General features: G+C 37.0%; 1 protein-coding gene across 2 annotated transcripts in view; it reads right to left on the bottom strand.

Annotated features, from left to right (window-relative positions):
* LOC125166204 (cadherin-12) overlaps positions 1–17,556 on the bottom strand; it is a 224,913-nt gene that overhangs the window by 117,958 nt on the left and 89,399 nt on the right. The gene's annotated exons all lie outside the window — the stretch shown is intronic.

Below are 17,556 nucleotides of genomic sequence, written 5' to 3'. Positions count from 1 at the left end.
GCATTCATAGAATGTAGACTAGAATTCCAGTAAGCGATGACATTAAGTCCAGAAGTTGCCTATATATCCCAACAAAATGACACACTGGCCGTATCCTGACTTGTTTCAGTGTACCATAGTTGCAATGTGTAGTTTTATATTAAACACAAGATCTCATTCCTTTTAAGGTAGCATAACATTTGAGATCAAGCAGAATTAGAAGAGATTAAGAGTTCCAGAAAATATGACTTCAGGTATTTGATAATGTATTCCAGTCTCCTTGGGTATTTAACAATATATTCTAGTCTCCTTTATACATCTAAAACAAAGTCAGTTGACAGATGTAGAATTTTTATCCCAACCTTGTTTTGGGAAAACTCAACAGGAAATATTAACAGCTCTCAGTCTATATTTAAGCTAGAAGTTGCTTAAGTTAAAATCTCTTTTTGTCCTCCATTATTTGAAATGAGGAACCCCCAGAGGATGTTCAATGAATTACCCCTCACATGGTCCATTCTATTATTATCACAGTTGGGAGAAGAAATTAATTCCTTCATTATCAACACAATGTTCTTTTCTCAGCCTCACATTAAAGAAAATCTTCACCCCATCAACATTCTTACATAGACAAACTATGAGGGCAGGTGAATCATGGGGCTGAGACAAACACAATTACAATTAATGGGTATGTGCCCCTCTTTCTGTGGATTCTTTTCTTTTCTTTTTTTAATTTTTTAATTTTTTTGTTTTTTTTAATATAATTTATTGTCAAATTGGCTAGCATACAGTGTGTAAAGGTGCTCTTGGTTTTTGGAGTAGATTCCCATGGTTCATCACTTACATACAACACCCAGTGCTCATCCCAAAAAGTGCCCTCCTTGCTGCCCATCACCCACTTTCCCCTCTCCAGGACCCCTCATCTACCCTTAGTTTGTTCTCAGTCCTTAAGAGTCTCTTATGGTTTGCCTCCCTCCCTCTCTATAACTTTTTTCCCCCTTCTCCTCCCCCATGGTCTTCGTTAAGTTTCTCAAGATTGTGGACCTTTCATAATAAATAACCCAGCAGGGCTTCTCCACAAAATAAACAACATCAGAAGTCACCTTTGGATTAAGTCATCTATATTCGGATGTGGCCAAAGTAGCTGAATTTATCTCTATTTGGGACAGTGAACGTTTTCTTCAAGCAAATCAATATTCCATGATTGCAGTTTCTATTTTTGTACTTAATTCTCTTTGCTAAATGTACCTTATTAATTATTTGGAAACAAGTCGAGAGTGTGTGGCTGGATCACATCAAAAGTGTAAAGGAAGGGAGAAAGGCAGGAAGGAAGAGAGGGAGGAGGAGAGACAGGTAAGACAAGAGAAAACTAGGAAAAACTCCAAATTTATGCTTAATTGATGGCTACTAATTTGAGTCCTCTTGGACTTGTTCCAACTCTGTGCAGAGAAAGTTAGCCACCTGCGATTATTTTGCCAAGCTGATCTAGGACATTCAGTTTTAAGTCCATTATAATTTCTTTGACTTCAGGTTAATAAATTCATATTTAAATTCTTACCATTTTCAGTAAAAAGTACGATGATTATACAGTTGAACTCTATTTTGGGAATTAAAAAATGCATAATATTTTGAAATGACTCCTGTGATAATGTTAGTGGTTCTATTTTATTGTTGTTGTTTGATTGAAAGCTTCTGGGTTTAGTCAGATAGATATTTGGCAAGGCTCAGAGTGATGTGGCTATCAATCATGGTGATGAGCTGTCTTGTTGGTTTAACATGATTTTTCCTGGAATGCAATGAGCCCCCCCTTAGAGAATCCTATGGCTATAAAGTGGATGGTAATTTTAGGATGGCAGTGGGAATAAGTGGCATATTTCATTGCTGTCACTTTCCTCAGGTTCCCCAATCATAAGTAGCCAGTTACTTTAGTCCAGAGGTTAATTTGGACTGGGAAAGAAGTAAGTCTTCCTCTTCCAGCCTAATTTCCTTCACCAGATAATTAACAGCCACACATTCTTCCTATGGCAGAAGTTCATGCCATATATAAAGTGTTTATTTTGATTTAAATATATGGACATAGGGGCACCTGGGTGGCTCAGTGAGTTAAGCGTCCAACTTTGGCTCAGGTTGCGATCTCACGACTCCTGAGTTCAAACTCCGCATCAGGCTTTGCGCTGACAGCAAGGAACCCGGTTGGGATTCTCTGTTTCCCTCTCTCTCTGCCCTGCCCCCGCTCACACTCTCTATTTGCCTCTCTGTCTCAAGTAAATAAACATGTAATAAATAAATAAATATATGGACATAAGTATACATGTGTATAAAAATGGTTATACCAAAATAAATTCATCTACCATGAGAAATCTTTCAGAAACTCTAGTGGAAAATGGTTCTCAGGGATCTGACACGTGGCTCTTCTCATCCTCAAAGAAACTGCTATGCTTCCTGAACGGGTTTTAGAAAAAGCAAAAGGATGATATTCGTGTTTGTTTTCTTCCTTACTAAACCTGCCTGTGTCAGTACATTTATTTAAATAACAACTTAGTTAGTGGGATAATTATATCCCAAAGCTGAATAATATGGTACAGATTACTGGCCAGAAAGAGTAACTAGGGTTCCTGGGCAGCTCACTAAGTTGAGTGTCTGACTCTTGATGACTCTTGTTATCAGCTCAGGTCATGATCCCAGGATGGTGGAATCGGGCTCCACACTGAGCTTGCAGCCTGCTTAAGATTCTCTCTCTCTCTCTTTCCCTCTGCCCCACTCACAAGCATGCTCTCTCTCTCTCTCTCTCTCTCTCTGTCTCTCTCTCAACGAAAGTTAAAAGGAGAGAGAGAGAGAGAGAGAGAGAGTAACTAAATAAGCAGCAATGCTTCAATGCTTCCAATTCAGAGAATTGGTCTTGGTCTGGACAAAAAGTCTGAGTAGGTGAATTTTGCCTTGGGCGCATGTATCCCCACTCCTTACCCTTACCAACTGCTTAACAACATTTTCCTACATCTTATTCTTGTTCCTAACTTTTGAACTTCACTATCTGCTAGCAGATACCTCATTTGCACTACACTTCAAATGACTTAGAACAGTTTTGATCATTACCTTTCAAGTTAATTGTGAAATTTCAAGCATGGATGGGTCATTTTAATGGGTATTTCCAGGAACTATTTAGTTTAAGTTGTAGTTGAGGGCAGAAGATGGGATTCAAGAAGTGCACTAATAGAATCTGAAAAAACAAATGGCCACAATAAAAGGAGAGTGAAAGAAAGGACAAAATTGTGTCCAGAATTGCACAACAAGTTTAGAAATGGGCACATCAAAGAAGAAGGGTAAATCCAGAATTGCATCCCCCTGTGAGCACAGACACACCCAGAAAAACATTTGTACCCCTTCTTTCTTGCCACATAATGCTGCTGACCCCGTTGCATCTAACGGTCACCAGCTGTAGCTAACAATGTCATTGAACTCTTGATGCAACACTGCAAAGTCAATTTGTTTGAACTACCCAACTTTTCGAAAGTAGGCATTCCAAATATATATATATACATATATATTGGATAGATATTCATCACAAAATGTATGTATGCACAGTCTCTCTGAAACTACAACTATTTTCAGTGAGGGCTGTGTATTTTCGTATCTATAGTTGTATAAGAAACAAATATACAAATGTAACATTTAGAAATAACTATAGCACCTTTCCCCACCACTGGTTTTGAAGGCTAAAAGATTTACAGAGCAATTAATTCATAAGATCTGGGAACTGAAATGTTTCCTTAAACGTATAGTTAGATGCAAATACGATGTTTCTCTGTTTGTCATTAACTGTAATCCAGGAACAAAAGTATTACATCATAAAGGATGGGTTCAAGAATTCAATACTTGAATTAATTATTCAGTCAAGAAACCATTTATTTAATGCTGTGACTGGTGCTTTGTTAGGTGCTGGTACATTGAGATGAGTGAAAGAAATAGATCTTAAACAAAGCATAATAGGTATTTAATAAGTGTAAAAACCAACACATACACAAACACACACATAAGTCATACACACCAAATTAAATTGCAGTAGGTGTTTAATAGGTGCAGAAATACATTTAAGACACATGCATGTGCACACACACACGCACACACCAAAATAAACCTGCAATTTGAAATGTAACCTGATTTTCTCACACACTGGTAGATCGGTTTGTAATTTTTATTCAAATCATATAAAGAACATTACTTCTTTTTTGAATTTAAAATGCATTGAGGGCCTCCAAAGGGTTTTTCTGACCAACCTCTGATACTGAAAAAGAGCTGATTGCTTTTTTATCTTTATCTCTTGGAGCATATGAAGAAATCTTAACATTATTTGCGTAAGTCCCTCTTTCTGGATGAGCTGATTCGTCCTCATCCCCCCAATAGCTCCCATACAGAAGAATGACTGCATAGAGCATAGATGGTTGTTAATGTTTGCTCCAGTGAATTAAAACATGAAGTAAAATGAATCATTATAGCAAAAAAATTGTAAAGGACAGTTTTCAACAATTGGTGCTTATTAATCTGTTAATCTATTACTAATTGGTTGATTTTTAAGTTATTTGGCTTTACTTGTTGTAAAAGGGGAGGGCATAGTGCAACACAAGGAAGAGTCCCAGCGCCAAAGAGTGGGGATTGATTTAGTTTGCATGAAGCTTCCAAGGAGTTGCTGAGAGAAATAGAATGTATCTCCGCCATCCAGCTCTATCCTTCACACATTCTTTTTTGGAGGGATACTATTGGGGTTAGTTAACATATGAGGTTAAACCAAAAATGTAGCACGGATGGGTGTTGATTCCCTGTGGGAAGAAAAACACAGAAGTGAGGTCCTAGCACTGAGCAGAGCTCAGAAACCGTGGTTCAGTATGCATGTATTTTATTAATGCTTGGAGCCTTATTGACGGAGCATATCACAGAAGGCTCGTTCTTCTGTTCAAAAACCTACTGGTCCAGAAACATGCTTCAGTCTATTAGAGCAGCAGGGGTTTTCTCCCGAGCTCCATACCTGACAGTGGGGGAAATTGCATCACCTTGTTAGGGCACTGCTGCTCTTTCTTTCTTTCCCCCGGGGCTGGTTGAGCTGCTGACAACCCATCACCTACTGCCATTAGAAATGTCAGAGCCCAGAGGGGTCTCTGCTTCCCACCCACAGCCTCTGAGGAAAGGGAGCCCAATCCTACCATCCAAGAGAGGTTCGAGCCCTGCCAAAGTAGGTTTACATCATTAAATGTAACAGTAGATGGTGGTCAGGTTCCCTTCAAGAAATCGTGTGTAAAGACAAGACAAGAAGACCACCCTGCACCCTGTGCATTAGGAGATGAATGGACCAGCCTAAAACAACTGCCTTCCCTTGGGTGCTAGCAGACAGCTTGAGAGAATGTGAATTGACTTTCAGGCCTCTACTTAGTGCTGGGTTTGAGAGCAGAAATCTGGTCATAACTAAGTCACACTCTCTACCCTAACTGGAAGGATACAGCCAAACATGTAATTTACTTTAGAAAAAAAAACTGAGCCACCAATACACTGTATGAAAAATATGGTATATATATATGTATGTGTATATATATATATACACATACATATATATACATACATATATATACATACATATATATATACATACATACATATATATATACATACATATATATACACATATATATACATATATATATATAATCTTGGAAGAATTATAATACATTCATCCTTCTTATAAACAACTCATATGTTTTCATACCAACTCTTTGTGAAACAGAGATTATTATCTTCACAGCTTGGTTAATTAAGAAATGGCAGAAAAAGAATTTTTCCCAGCCTCAACACCTAGGAGATTGCACACTCTTTTCAGTATAGGTAGACCATTTCAGGAGTTGCCGCATGAACATGATGCAATACAGGTTACAATAATTCTCAGCAGATTATCAGAATTCCACATCTTTCCTCACCATTCACTTAGAAACACCAGGTTGTCATAACAACCTTTAGAGACTGAACTTGGTGCAGACACTGAGTGCAATTCAAGGTAATGCACAATACAACTGATGTGAAAACAAATAGAATGTAGCTGTCATTCTGAAATCAAGAAAATATCAACTAAGTTTGATAAATGACTACAAATGCGTGAGACAAAAGTAGCTATTTATTGAATGCTTGACAGATAGCTAAAGTTATTGAAACCTCCTGCTTTCCAGATACTGTAGAAAAGTCACACCATTAACCCATGAGATGCGAAACACGTGGTAGCTGACCACTTTCAAGGTTTATTTGTTCACTTATTTGGGTCAATATAATGCTTCTAAAAGTGGCAATAAAAAGTCTTAATTTTGGATATTGCTGGAGAAAAAGCAGAAAGAAAATAAGTAGAACTTTCAGTTTTCCATTCTTTATTCATAGAATAATTGGAAAATGCAATGCAATGCAATGCAAAATGCTTGTGACTAAATTAGAAAAAAAAAATCAGCATAAGATTTGTGTTATTCCCACAGAAATTTCCAGAAAATATGATCAATGTAAGTATTGCTCAATAAGGAGTTAGAAAAAAATTTTTTTTTTTTGTAAATAAAAGCACATAGCCAGGCATTGTGATTTTCAATGACCCTGTCAAGTAATGGTCACAGATTTTCTTTATATACCTAGTTGAGAGAAATTTTCAGTGTCAATCCAGGAAGTAAAATTCATTGGTCAAAAATATTGGCTGAAAATGACTCTGGACAGCTAGAAAGCTTCTGGTACTCTGAAAGCTTATGTTATTGATCTTTTTTATATTCTGCTAACAACAAAAAAAAAATCTCCCAAGTGATACCTTGATGTTACTGAAGAGAAATGAAACACAGAATGTCTGTTATGTTGAATGAAAATTTACTGACAAAGGTGATCCTAAGTTTCTAGGGACAGACCATTAGTCTATCCTATAAGCCTCAAAGTTTCTGAGTTACCTAAAAATTAAACTGACAGAGAGGACCATGGAATCACATGGGAAATTTTGAGTATACTTAAGTCAACTCTGAAACAATCATGGAAACATAAATATAATGTTAGTTACATATGCATAGGTTTTCAATAACATATTTTTATATTAAGTTTCACAAATATTTCTGGAATAATTCATACGATAAAAATTCAGAGTCACAAAACACATATCAATGATATCTTTTTTTTTAAAAAAGTAAAAATAGCTCCCCTAAAATGTATCTTTTCAATGTTTTAGAATGTTTCTTCCTGTCCAATAATACTATCAAATTCTTCCAAAACATTGAACTTTTAAATACCCGAATACTACATTTAAATTATAGAAAAATATCATTAAAAGTGTAAAGAAAACTGAGTAATTTATATGCCACTAAATGCTTATAATAGCTTTGGTATTTTTATTAAAGTCATTATAAAACTGACATGTTCTTTCTTAATGACAGGTATGACCTTACGTAGTAAAAGCACTGTTTTGAATATATAATAACTGTTTAAATAATCAGAATTAATCAAATGTTGGTTTATTTGGGGAAGAAATTGTAGGAGGAATCCATATTTGTGGCCGTGAAATGTAGATTAAAATTTCTTAAAGAAACAATTTGAGAAGAGGTCATTTAAGTTTTATCAAACAAACTTGATAAGTGAATGACAATGTCAAGCTGATTGGAGAGAGAAGTAATCGTGAAAAATGAAGGAAGAAGTGGTAAAGATATAACTTGAGTTTTATCATGAGAATTAAAAAAAAAGGTTTGATGTTAGAGATGAGAAAGAATATATAATAGAAAAGGAATTTCTTGGGGCACTTGGGTGGCTCAGTCAGTTAAGTTTCCAAATTTGGCTCAGGTCATGATCTCGTGGTTCGTGAGTTTGAGCCCCATGTTGGGCTCTGCACTACCAGACGGCTCAGAGCCTGGAGCCTGCTTTGGATTCTGTGTCTCCTTCTCTCTCTCTGCCCCTCCCCTGCTCACACTGTCTCTCTTTCTCTCAAAAATAAATTAACATTAAAGAAAGAAAAAGAAAACAAGAGGCATTTTCCCATGGCCCAAACTCTCTGTCCAACCCATCTTCCACAATTTGTCTGATTTACCAGGTAAACTTCACTTCTCACCTCCAAGATACAGTCTATCTAACTCTACGATTTAACTCATACTCTTCTTTCTACTTGACAGTTTTTATATTTGCTGTAAATCTACCCATCCTTGAAATCTAAATTTAAGTATTGTAGCCTCCACGGATTGATCTGTGACCTTTCTAGCTAGAATTAATTTTCTACTCCCCTGTGGTTCCGCAACACTCTTTCTTACATTAAAGTATGTATTGCATGCCACCGTGCATTATACATCTTGAGCTACACAGTTTTATTGCTAGTTTGTAGATCTCTTGAAGGCAAGGGAAGTCTGGTTTATCTTTTCATCTCTCATGGTAACCAGAGGACTTAGCCTAGTGCCACTTTGGAAGTACTACTCCATACAATGCGATAAAAGCAGTTCTTGGATACAATCAAGACCCTCATTAAAAGAGCTTGCTAAGGGATGAGGCTAAAGTGACAAGGTTTCAAGTTTATTGTGTTTATAAAGATCAAGGGTTTGTACTCTTTAGGAGAGAAAAAGGAATCTCAACACTTGAACTCGTTTGAAATTCAAAAGGCCTCAAATATCTGAGCACTTCTAATGGCAAAGCAATCAGCGTTTTCAGAAGCATTTGAGACGTGGCGGTCCAGTAGTTTAAGAAGATATGTCTTAAAGCAATGTAAGTAGGACCGGGTGCCTGGGTGGCTTGGTTGTTAAGCGTCCAACTTCGGCTCAGATCATGATCTTGCGGTCCCTGAGTTTGAGCCCCGTGTCAGGCTCTGTGCTTCAGCAGACCCTGGAGCCTACTTTGGATTCTGTGTCCCCCTGTCTTTCTGCCCCTCCGCACTCATGTTCTGTCTTACTCTGTGTCTCAAAAATAAATAAATGTTAAAAAAAAAAGAAGTGTAAGTAGGATGAATCTGTACAAATATGGAAGTTATTAGAAGTTTAACTTAAAGGGACTCTATTTAGCAACTATTATTATTATTTAGCATTATTCTAATATTTTTAAACATTAACTAATTTGAATCATACTAAGTGCTGTATTTTAATATATAATTTAATCTTATACATTATCCCTTTTATGTTCTCACAATAACTTATCATAATTCCTATTATAAAGAGGAGAAAATCAAAATAAGGTAATTTGATTGAAATTTTATAATCCTCAAATTATTATTTAATAATTTATTTGTAGGGGCACCTGGATGGCACAGTCATTTAAGCGTCCAACTCTTGGTCTCGGCTGAGGTCATGATCTTACATTTGTGAGATGAAGCCCTGTGTAGGGCTCTGTGCTGGCAGCGTGGAGCCTGCTTAGTATTCTCTCTCTTCCTGTCTCTCTCTCTCTCTCTCTCTCTCTCTCTCTCTCTGCCCTTCTGCCACCCACATGCGTGCACACACACTCTCTCTCTCTCAAAAATAAATAAACATTAATATTTTATTTGCATAACTATGTGAATACATAAAAATAGGTATAGAAACTTACAGATCACTTTTAAAGATTTAGAAAAGTTAATTTACAATGTTAATTGCATACTTTTTATTTCCAATGTATACTACTGATAGGTATACCTTTATTTGGACCAGTTCTCCAAAGTATATAGTCGTGAATCCCAGAGCGTACGTCCGTGAATTCTAATAGCTACCTTAGGGCACAATATATTCAATATATATTGAAAAAAGGAAGAAGATAAAAGAAGAAGAAAAGAGGAAAAGGAAGAAGAGAAGAAAAAGAAAATACTATTTAGTGGCTATTCAAGTAACCCTGACATGCTATTACTGACCACAATCAACCAAATAATAATACAATCTCTATAAGGATTGAATCTATGTAATAGTTATTCCAAATAATTCACTTCTCGTGGGCTATATCATGTGATTTTATATCATGTTATATTGGCTTTATCTATATAGATATTATTACTCGTTCTTATTAAATTTATAATTGCTTTATAATAGTAAATATTATTACTCGCTGTTTACCATTTATTACAGTAAAGCCACACCGATGCATGAAAAACCAGTAGTGACCTGGGTGCTATACCACCGTAAAAACATATGTTGTACCTTACACAGACACCGTCATGATATTTCTGTTTCTTCACTGCAGGTGATCACTTCTAACTTGGACTTCCAATAAAAAATAAATATTTATAAAACAACAGATTAAAGCCCGACGACCGTTACAACACAAGTCCAGAGATGTTGAAGAGACTCAGAGTTGACACAGTGAGGAAAGGGACACTGGTGCGAAATACACAGAGTAGCAAAGGGCTGTGGCACCACACAGTCACCTTAAAAATCCTCAGATAGAGACGAGAAATCCTGGAGACAATAATGAGCATCACAGCCTACAAAGCACATGCCACATTGTGAAAAGGTTCCATGCTGTCCTTTCTCACCATAGTTTCTGCCCCGCAGTCTCTGTCACAGAGCAATTGGTCAGGAAATACAGCGGAATAAATGTAGTGTATGATATAATTATAAATAAAATATAGATGAATTTAAAAGTTTAGTCTAGAGTCAGCTAGAGAAGACAATGGTTTTCTTCAAGGTTTTCACCAGATCTTCTTCAAGGTGAAACCTTCTTCAAGGTTTTCACCAGATCTTCACCGAGGTGGTACAGATCGAAGCACACATTGCGTGTTTTTCACCGCAAGACATAGGGTGAGCTATTTGAAGAAGATATCCGGGTCTTCCAAAATCCAACACTAAAGAAAAACAATGTTTCTGTACCAGGTGTAAAATACCCGGGACTTAGAAATCATATTGGCTAGTACAAGTAAGATTCGAATTTCAAAAGAGGCCAAACCAGAAGAAAGTGCACCTTTTATAATTACGTCCCATTATGGCTACTTTCGAACTGGTGTGGATTCATGTCACACATGACAAGAGCTCATTCAAATCTCCAACCATTTTCAATCAAGGTCAATGGTTTCGGATTCAAATTTTCAAGTATCCTTTTTTCTTTGTCAGACACTGTGTTAGCTCCAACATGCTTTCCTAACAGAATTTAAAATTGATATCTCAATTTACTTTGATTTATATCCCTGAAACTACTGCTTCAGTGCTTTCTGATTTCATACCTGCATAATAAAGTTCCTGCTTTGCCCATCAAATTTTGGCAAAGGATCACTAGGGTATCTCTCTGGACACTGCCTTTGTCACGTCTCCAACTGCACTTCAACCAATCACTTCCACATATGATTTTCCAGCAGCTCTGAGTTCCCAGGAAACCAGGTGTTTTCACTAACCTTAGTTTGTTTGCACCTAATCCAGACTTGGCAAATAATAACACAGCCCTTCAGTCATTTCTATCCGAGGTGAGGCTGTCCAAACCACAGTCATTCAATCATTTCCTTAACAATTTTTGCACTATCTGTGTATTCCTAGTACCGTTATCACTATGATTTGAATGTATAGCTAACACTTTATGACGAAAGGATTTTTTTTTTTGTTCTGTTAACCATGGTATGTATGGAACTGAAAATAATACCTGCCATGTAATAAGCCCTGAAGATGTACCTATTGAATAAACAAGTGAAAAGACTAGCGTATAAATACATGGAATCTATTAAAATTATGGCAATCAAAACAAAGCAGTATTATTAAATTCTAGCTCTATATAGTTGTTTTCTGTAGGGTGTGTCCAAGAGGTCTGTCCCCTTTTGATTATGAAGGACATTTCCAAGTAATAAACAAATGTAAAGACTTGCTACATCCGAATGAGGCTTTCTCAGATCCTTGCTACCCAAAGTATGTTCCAGGACCAGCAATCAGCCAAGAGAGACAACAAATAAAAACCCAAATGATTAATAAAAGGTAAAAGATAAAGCTGAGGAAACCTCCAAGAAAAGAAAGGGGAAAAAAAAAAAACAGATGGAAAGCAAGATCCAAAATGGGAAGACACATATCTGAATAAAAGGAGTTCTAGAAGGAAAACAGAACAGAAAAGGGGACCCAGAATAATCAACAATGTATTTTCCAACTTATTTCCTAAAATTAAAAACATTGATTTCTGATTAGGTGCCTTACTAAGAGCCTTGCAAGATGAATAAAAATAGATTCAAAGCAAGAATCAAGATTCGGACTCCTCAAAACATCCGGACCCACCTCTGTTGTCACTTCGGGGAAGCATTCATCTTAGTCAAATCTCAGCCACTCTCTCTGTTAGACACTTACAACTACGATCTGCTTTGCTGGTTTTCTGCCTTAAATCTGCCAGTAAACCTCACTTTACATTTCTGTCATGTGTCTATCATGGTGTTTGGCCTTTTTTTTTTTTCTTGTATGACAGAAGATCTTAAAAATTTTACTTACCCTGTATCCTCTCACAGGGAGCAATTGGGGAAGGTGTATATGTTCAACCAAAACCAGGAAGCAAACTATGGCAGAAGAAGGTCAGAAGCTTTAGGAAAAAGGGCAGTGAACACAAGAGAGAGATGGAAAGAATAAAAATAAGAGGATTATTAAGGAGGAGCCCATGGCCACGGGATGATGGAATTCTAGAGAGGAATCAAACCAGATTGCAGTAAGTCAGAAAAGACTGAGGAAGACTTCTTCAAGACTAGAAATTAAGGTAATAGCTATTGAGATGTGATTTGCTTCATTGGGAGATGCCATTGAGGATGCATACATAGGAAACAGTAGGAAGGAACCCCCTCCCCTCCCCCGCCATAAAATTCAAAGGCGTATTAAGTTGAAGGAAACCAAGGAAGGATGCATTTGCATAGGCATAATAATGTATCCTATGAATGTCAATAAATCCTGTCTTTAGAAAAGATAAATAGAAAAAATAGTCTTAAGGGGGTATCAGTGAGACAGGAAATGGATGGGGTGAAGGAGGGAGATAACAGGTATCTTTGTAGGGCATTACTTTGTCCTATAGGTTTTTACAACTATTTGATTCAAAGTGTACACTTTAAAACTCAAACTAAAAACAAACAGATGATCAGAACCAAGTAAAAACGAAGCTATTTTAAAAAGAGAAAGAGAGGCGCCTGAGCAGCTCAGTAGGCTAAGCGCTGACTCTTGACTTCAGCTCAGGTCATCACCTCATGGTCATGAGATCGAGCCCCACATCAGGCTCTGTGTTGAGTGTGGAGCCTCTTGGGATTCCCTCTCTCCCTTTCTCTCTGCCCCTCCCTGGCTCATGTTTGCTCTGGCTCTCTCTCAAAAATAAACGAACATTAAAAAGAAAAGAGAAAAAGAGATAGGAGACTAATAGCATACCAATTGTGACCATATCCTAATTTATTAGGGACTTTCCCCAACTCTTTAGAAGTGTTAACTAAGCAGTCTCCCAGCACTGGAAATAAAGCAGTGAATAAAAGAGAGAAAAACCTTTCACTTCACGGTCTGCCTTCTCTTCACTTCGGAGACTGGAAAATGACCAGATGTAACCATATCTGCTCTATAATTTTCTAACTCCAGGTTTTAGAACTTTTGCAACTGACAGCAATTGCCAGGGTCTGGTCACCACTCTGATCCCTTCTGTCATTCTCCTTCTGACTCTCCCCACCCCAGTCACATGTACTGTCCTCCCAGTCTGTTTTCCTGAGCTGGAAAGCTCTTCTCCCTCAATATCCCAATTGACTCACTCATTTCAGTCTGGAATCAACTACTATCTCATGAAAGAGGCTTCTGTGATCATTATCTTTAAAATACTTACTACATGAGCAATAAAAGCGAAAGTAAACAATGGGACTAGATCAAATTAAAAAGCTTCTGCACAGCAAAAGAAATAATCGACAACATGGAAAGGCAAGTTATAGGATGGGAGAAATATCTGATAAGGGGTTAGTATCAAAAATACATAAGGAACTCATACAACTGAGAGAAAAAAACAACAAAAAATAAACTGACTAAAATAGGCAAAGAAGGGGCACCTGGGTGGCTCAGTTGGTTGAGCACCAGATTTCGGCTCAGGTCACGATCTCACGGTTTGTGGGTTCGAGCTCCACGTCAGCTCTGTGCTGACAGCTCAGAACCTGGAGCCTGCTTTGGATTCTGAGTCTCCCTCTCTCTCTGCCCTTCCCCTGCTTGCACACACACATACTCTCTCTCTCAAAAAAAATAAACATTTAAAAAAAATTTTAAATAAAAAAATAGGCAATGAAATGTAATATATACATAATGAAATACAATTGAGTTATAAAGAGAGGGAAATCTTGCCATCCAACATGGATGGATCTTATGGGCATTATGCTAAGTGAAATAAGTTAGGAAGAGACAAATGCTGTATGATATTAATTACGCATGGGAATCTAAAAAAGTCACATTCATAGAAAAACAGAATAGAATGGGTGATTGTTAGGGGTAGGGAGTGTGAGAAATGAGGACATGTTAGTCAAAGGGTACAAACTTCCAGTTATAAGATAAAAAATTTCTGAAGATCTAATATACAGCACGGTAACCATAATTAACAATACCGTATTTATACTTGAAAGTTGCTAAAAGAGTAAATCCTAAATGTACCAACCACAAAAAAAGAGATTTAACTCTGTGAGGTGTTTAAGTATGTACATATGCATACGTATATGTATGTGTGTATATGTATATGTATATGTATATGTATATGTATATATACATTCATATATATAGTCATCATATTGTGCACCTTAAGTTTTTACAATGTTACATGTCAGTTATATCGCAATAAATCTGGAAAATATTAAAATAAAATAAAATACTTACCAGTCACTTTTTCCTGCTTTTTTGTTTCTTTATAGCACTTATGACCACCTGATCTAATATACATTTATTCATCAGTTTTTATGCCAGTATTTCCATGATATAAGCTAAGACATATAAGAGCACTCTCAATGTTTGTTTGTTTCTAAATTCATGGTGTCTAGAGCATGCTGGTACATCAGATTCTTAATATCAATATTTAGAAGAAAAGAAGAATGTAAAGAAAAACAGTAAGACTATATATATATATATATATATATATATGAAAGTTTAATGTTTAAAATAAACCTGTTGCTATGTGTACCCATTTATATCTATAAAGTTGTTTTAACATCTAATATTCAACTAATGTTTAAATCCTTTTTTTTTATGTTTATTATCTAGAGAGAGAGAGAGCACAGAAGCAGGGGAGGGGCAGAGAGAGAGGGAGAGAGAGAATCCCAAGCAGGCTCCCTGCTGTCGGTGCAGAGCCCAATGCAGGTCTCATACTCACAACTGAGATCATGACCTGAACAGAAATCACGAGTCTGACACTTAACCAACTAAGCCACCCAGGTGCCCCTTAATCCTTTTTAAAAACTAGTATTTTTGGCAGTTTTAGAAAATTGAATCCGTTTTCAAAAACAGATTATGTAAATTTCTTGAAAATGTTTTCTGGATGTGTATATAATTACATGAAGCAGACAGGTCAGGGTTTTCTGTAATTTCAGGTATTCCTTTTAGTGTTCTTGCCACATTTATTCATTGAGTTCATATTTGTTTTTATATATTTAGCAAAGACTGGAGTTTGTAATGTTGTATGTCCAATGTAATGAGGTTTTGACACATAGTTTAGAAGATAGCAACACCTTATTAGCTATAGAATAATAAACGGTTACTGAAATGAGAAAACTAGACAACTCTGAAGTTCTTCTTCTCACCTTACTCTCCAGGGAAGGAAAGGTGTTAAGAGGTGCTGAATAATAATCACATATGAGTCACTTTCTGACTCTGCTGTCTTGCACGATTTACAGAATATAACCCTTCAGATGGTCTTTGTTTTCTTTTCCAATTCCCACAAGGGAATATTCATTTTTGTCGTGTTTATTAAATCACAGAGTTTAGGCAACTTGATAAGAACTTTGGGGCCTGGCACTATTGGAGTCTACAGGTGTGCCCAGTGTTGATGTCCCCCACCTGCTGCAACACTTCTTAGCTGCAGATTTCCTTTGAGCCCCCACAGTCCCCACCGCCCTCTGTCACTATTCGCATATACCAAGTAGGAAATGATGGCTTTGTCTAGACAGAGCCCAGCTCCTGTGAAAATCTGCAATGAATGTGATAAACTGGCTATTACCAAGGACAACCTCAGTTTTATGGAATGATAGTGTATTTCAATACTGTTATTCATCGGGGAGACCGATCCTATATGCCCCAACAGCAACCCACTGTGCTCCCGAACCCCTGGAATGCCCCAGACCTGCCATCTAGCTGTCAATTAGAAGATGATAATGGGAATGAGGGGTTAAAAAAAAAAAGCCCAAATAGGGAAGTGTTAAACTGAAAACCTTGTTGCCAAAGGCATCTTGTGTCTGTGTGGGTTTAGGAGGGTGGGGATTGGAGAGAAAGGGTGGAGAAAGATATGGCAGCATAAAGCCAGTGACCCAGATAGGAAAGGGAAGGAGAACAGGAGCATGATTTTCTCACTAATCTTGAGAGCACTGGGTAAGATTTAAGTGGAGACTCTATGTGAAACTGCAAAGCAAGCACATGAAATATAATTTGCTCTATGTTGGCAAAGGGAGGGGACTGCAGGTGGGCACCGAGATAATCTGTATCATGCAATGTAAGCTTGATGGAAATAGCTTCAGAAAAGCGTATGATTGCTGCAACCAATTTAAAGTTGAAAGTAAAATATGATTACTGTGTATCTAGGAGCTCCTAGTGCAGCTCTATCCCAGGTGGTAACCAAAGAATACCCATCTGCATGCTTCCTTACCAAAATCTTAGAACTACCCAAGGCCTCTAGGTCAGTGTATTGGTAAAAATGGAATTCAGGATAAAATTTCTGCTGCTTTTCCTGGCCTGGGATTTTATTTTCACATTTCTGTAGCAGATTCTAGAGTCTCTCCCCTGCTGGAAAATGGAGTATTATCTTTGCAGATATATTCTGCTCAAATAACTTTAAGTGCCCAGAATAAAATATATATTATTATTATATTATTTTAATATATTATTATTATATGTATGTATATGTATACACACACACACACACACACGTGTATATATCTCACCTCCTCTCCAAACCTCAGTTTTTGGTTACAAAATTGGTATAATAGTAAGACTTTACATCAAGTGAGATTATACCTGCCATAGTTTAGAAGAGTGCCCAGTGCATTGTAACTGGCCCAAGGAATGAAAAGCACAAGTATTATGTATTCCTTCCCTCGACTGATTGGAAGATGGATTGTTTCTTTGTGTTTCTCTAATAGCGGCCTTACAAGTATTTGTGTTGGGAAAAAGCAGTGATCCATGTCTGCAAAGCTGAAAGGGCTCTTATCTATTTTATTTAAGTGGAAAGTAGTTGGGTAAAAGAATAAAATCCTAGCATGGTGAAATACAGAGATGATTGCACCTAATAGTACAGATGGTGCAGATGGGTGCATTGGCCAGGGTGATTGATTCTTATGGAAGTTCCGTGATAACTACTGTAACAGCTATTGTCACAGTAGAGTTGTGTAACAAATACCCTAGAACTCATTTGAAAAATGCAATGAGCAATTACTCTCATGGGCATGGTTTTGCTGATTTAACCTGGGCAATTCTTGGAGGCTCTGTTTCAATCTATAGG

This window comes from Prionailurus viverrinus, chromosome A1 (genome assembly GCF_022837055.1).
Source record: "Prionailurus viverrinus isolate Anna chromosome A1, UM_Priviv_1.0, whole genome shotgun sequence".
NCBI classification, from domain to species: Eukaryota; Metazoa; Chordata; class Mammalia; order Carnivora; family Felidae; genus Prionailurus; species Prionailurus viverrinus.
This window is presented reverse-complemented; position numbering and strand designations above follow the sequence as displayed.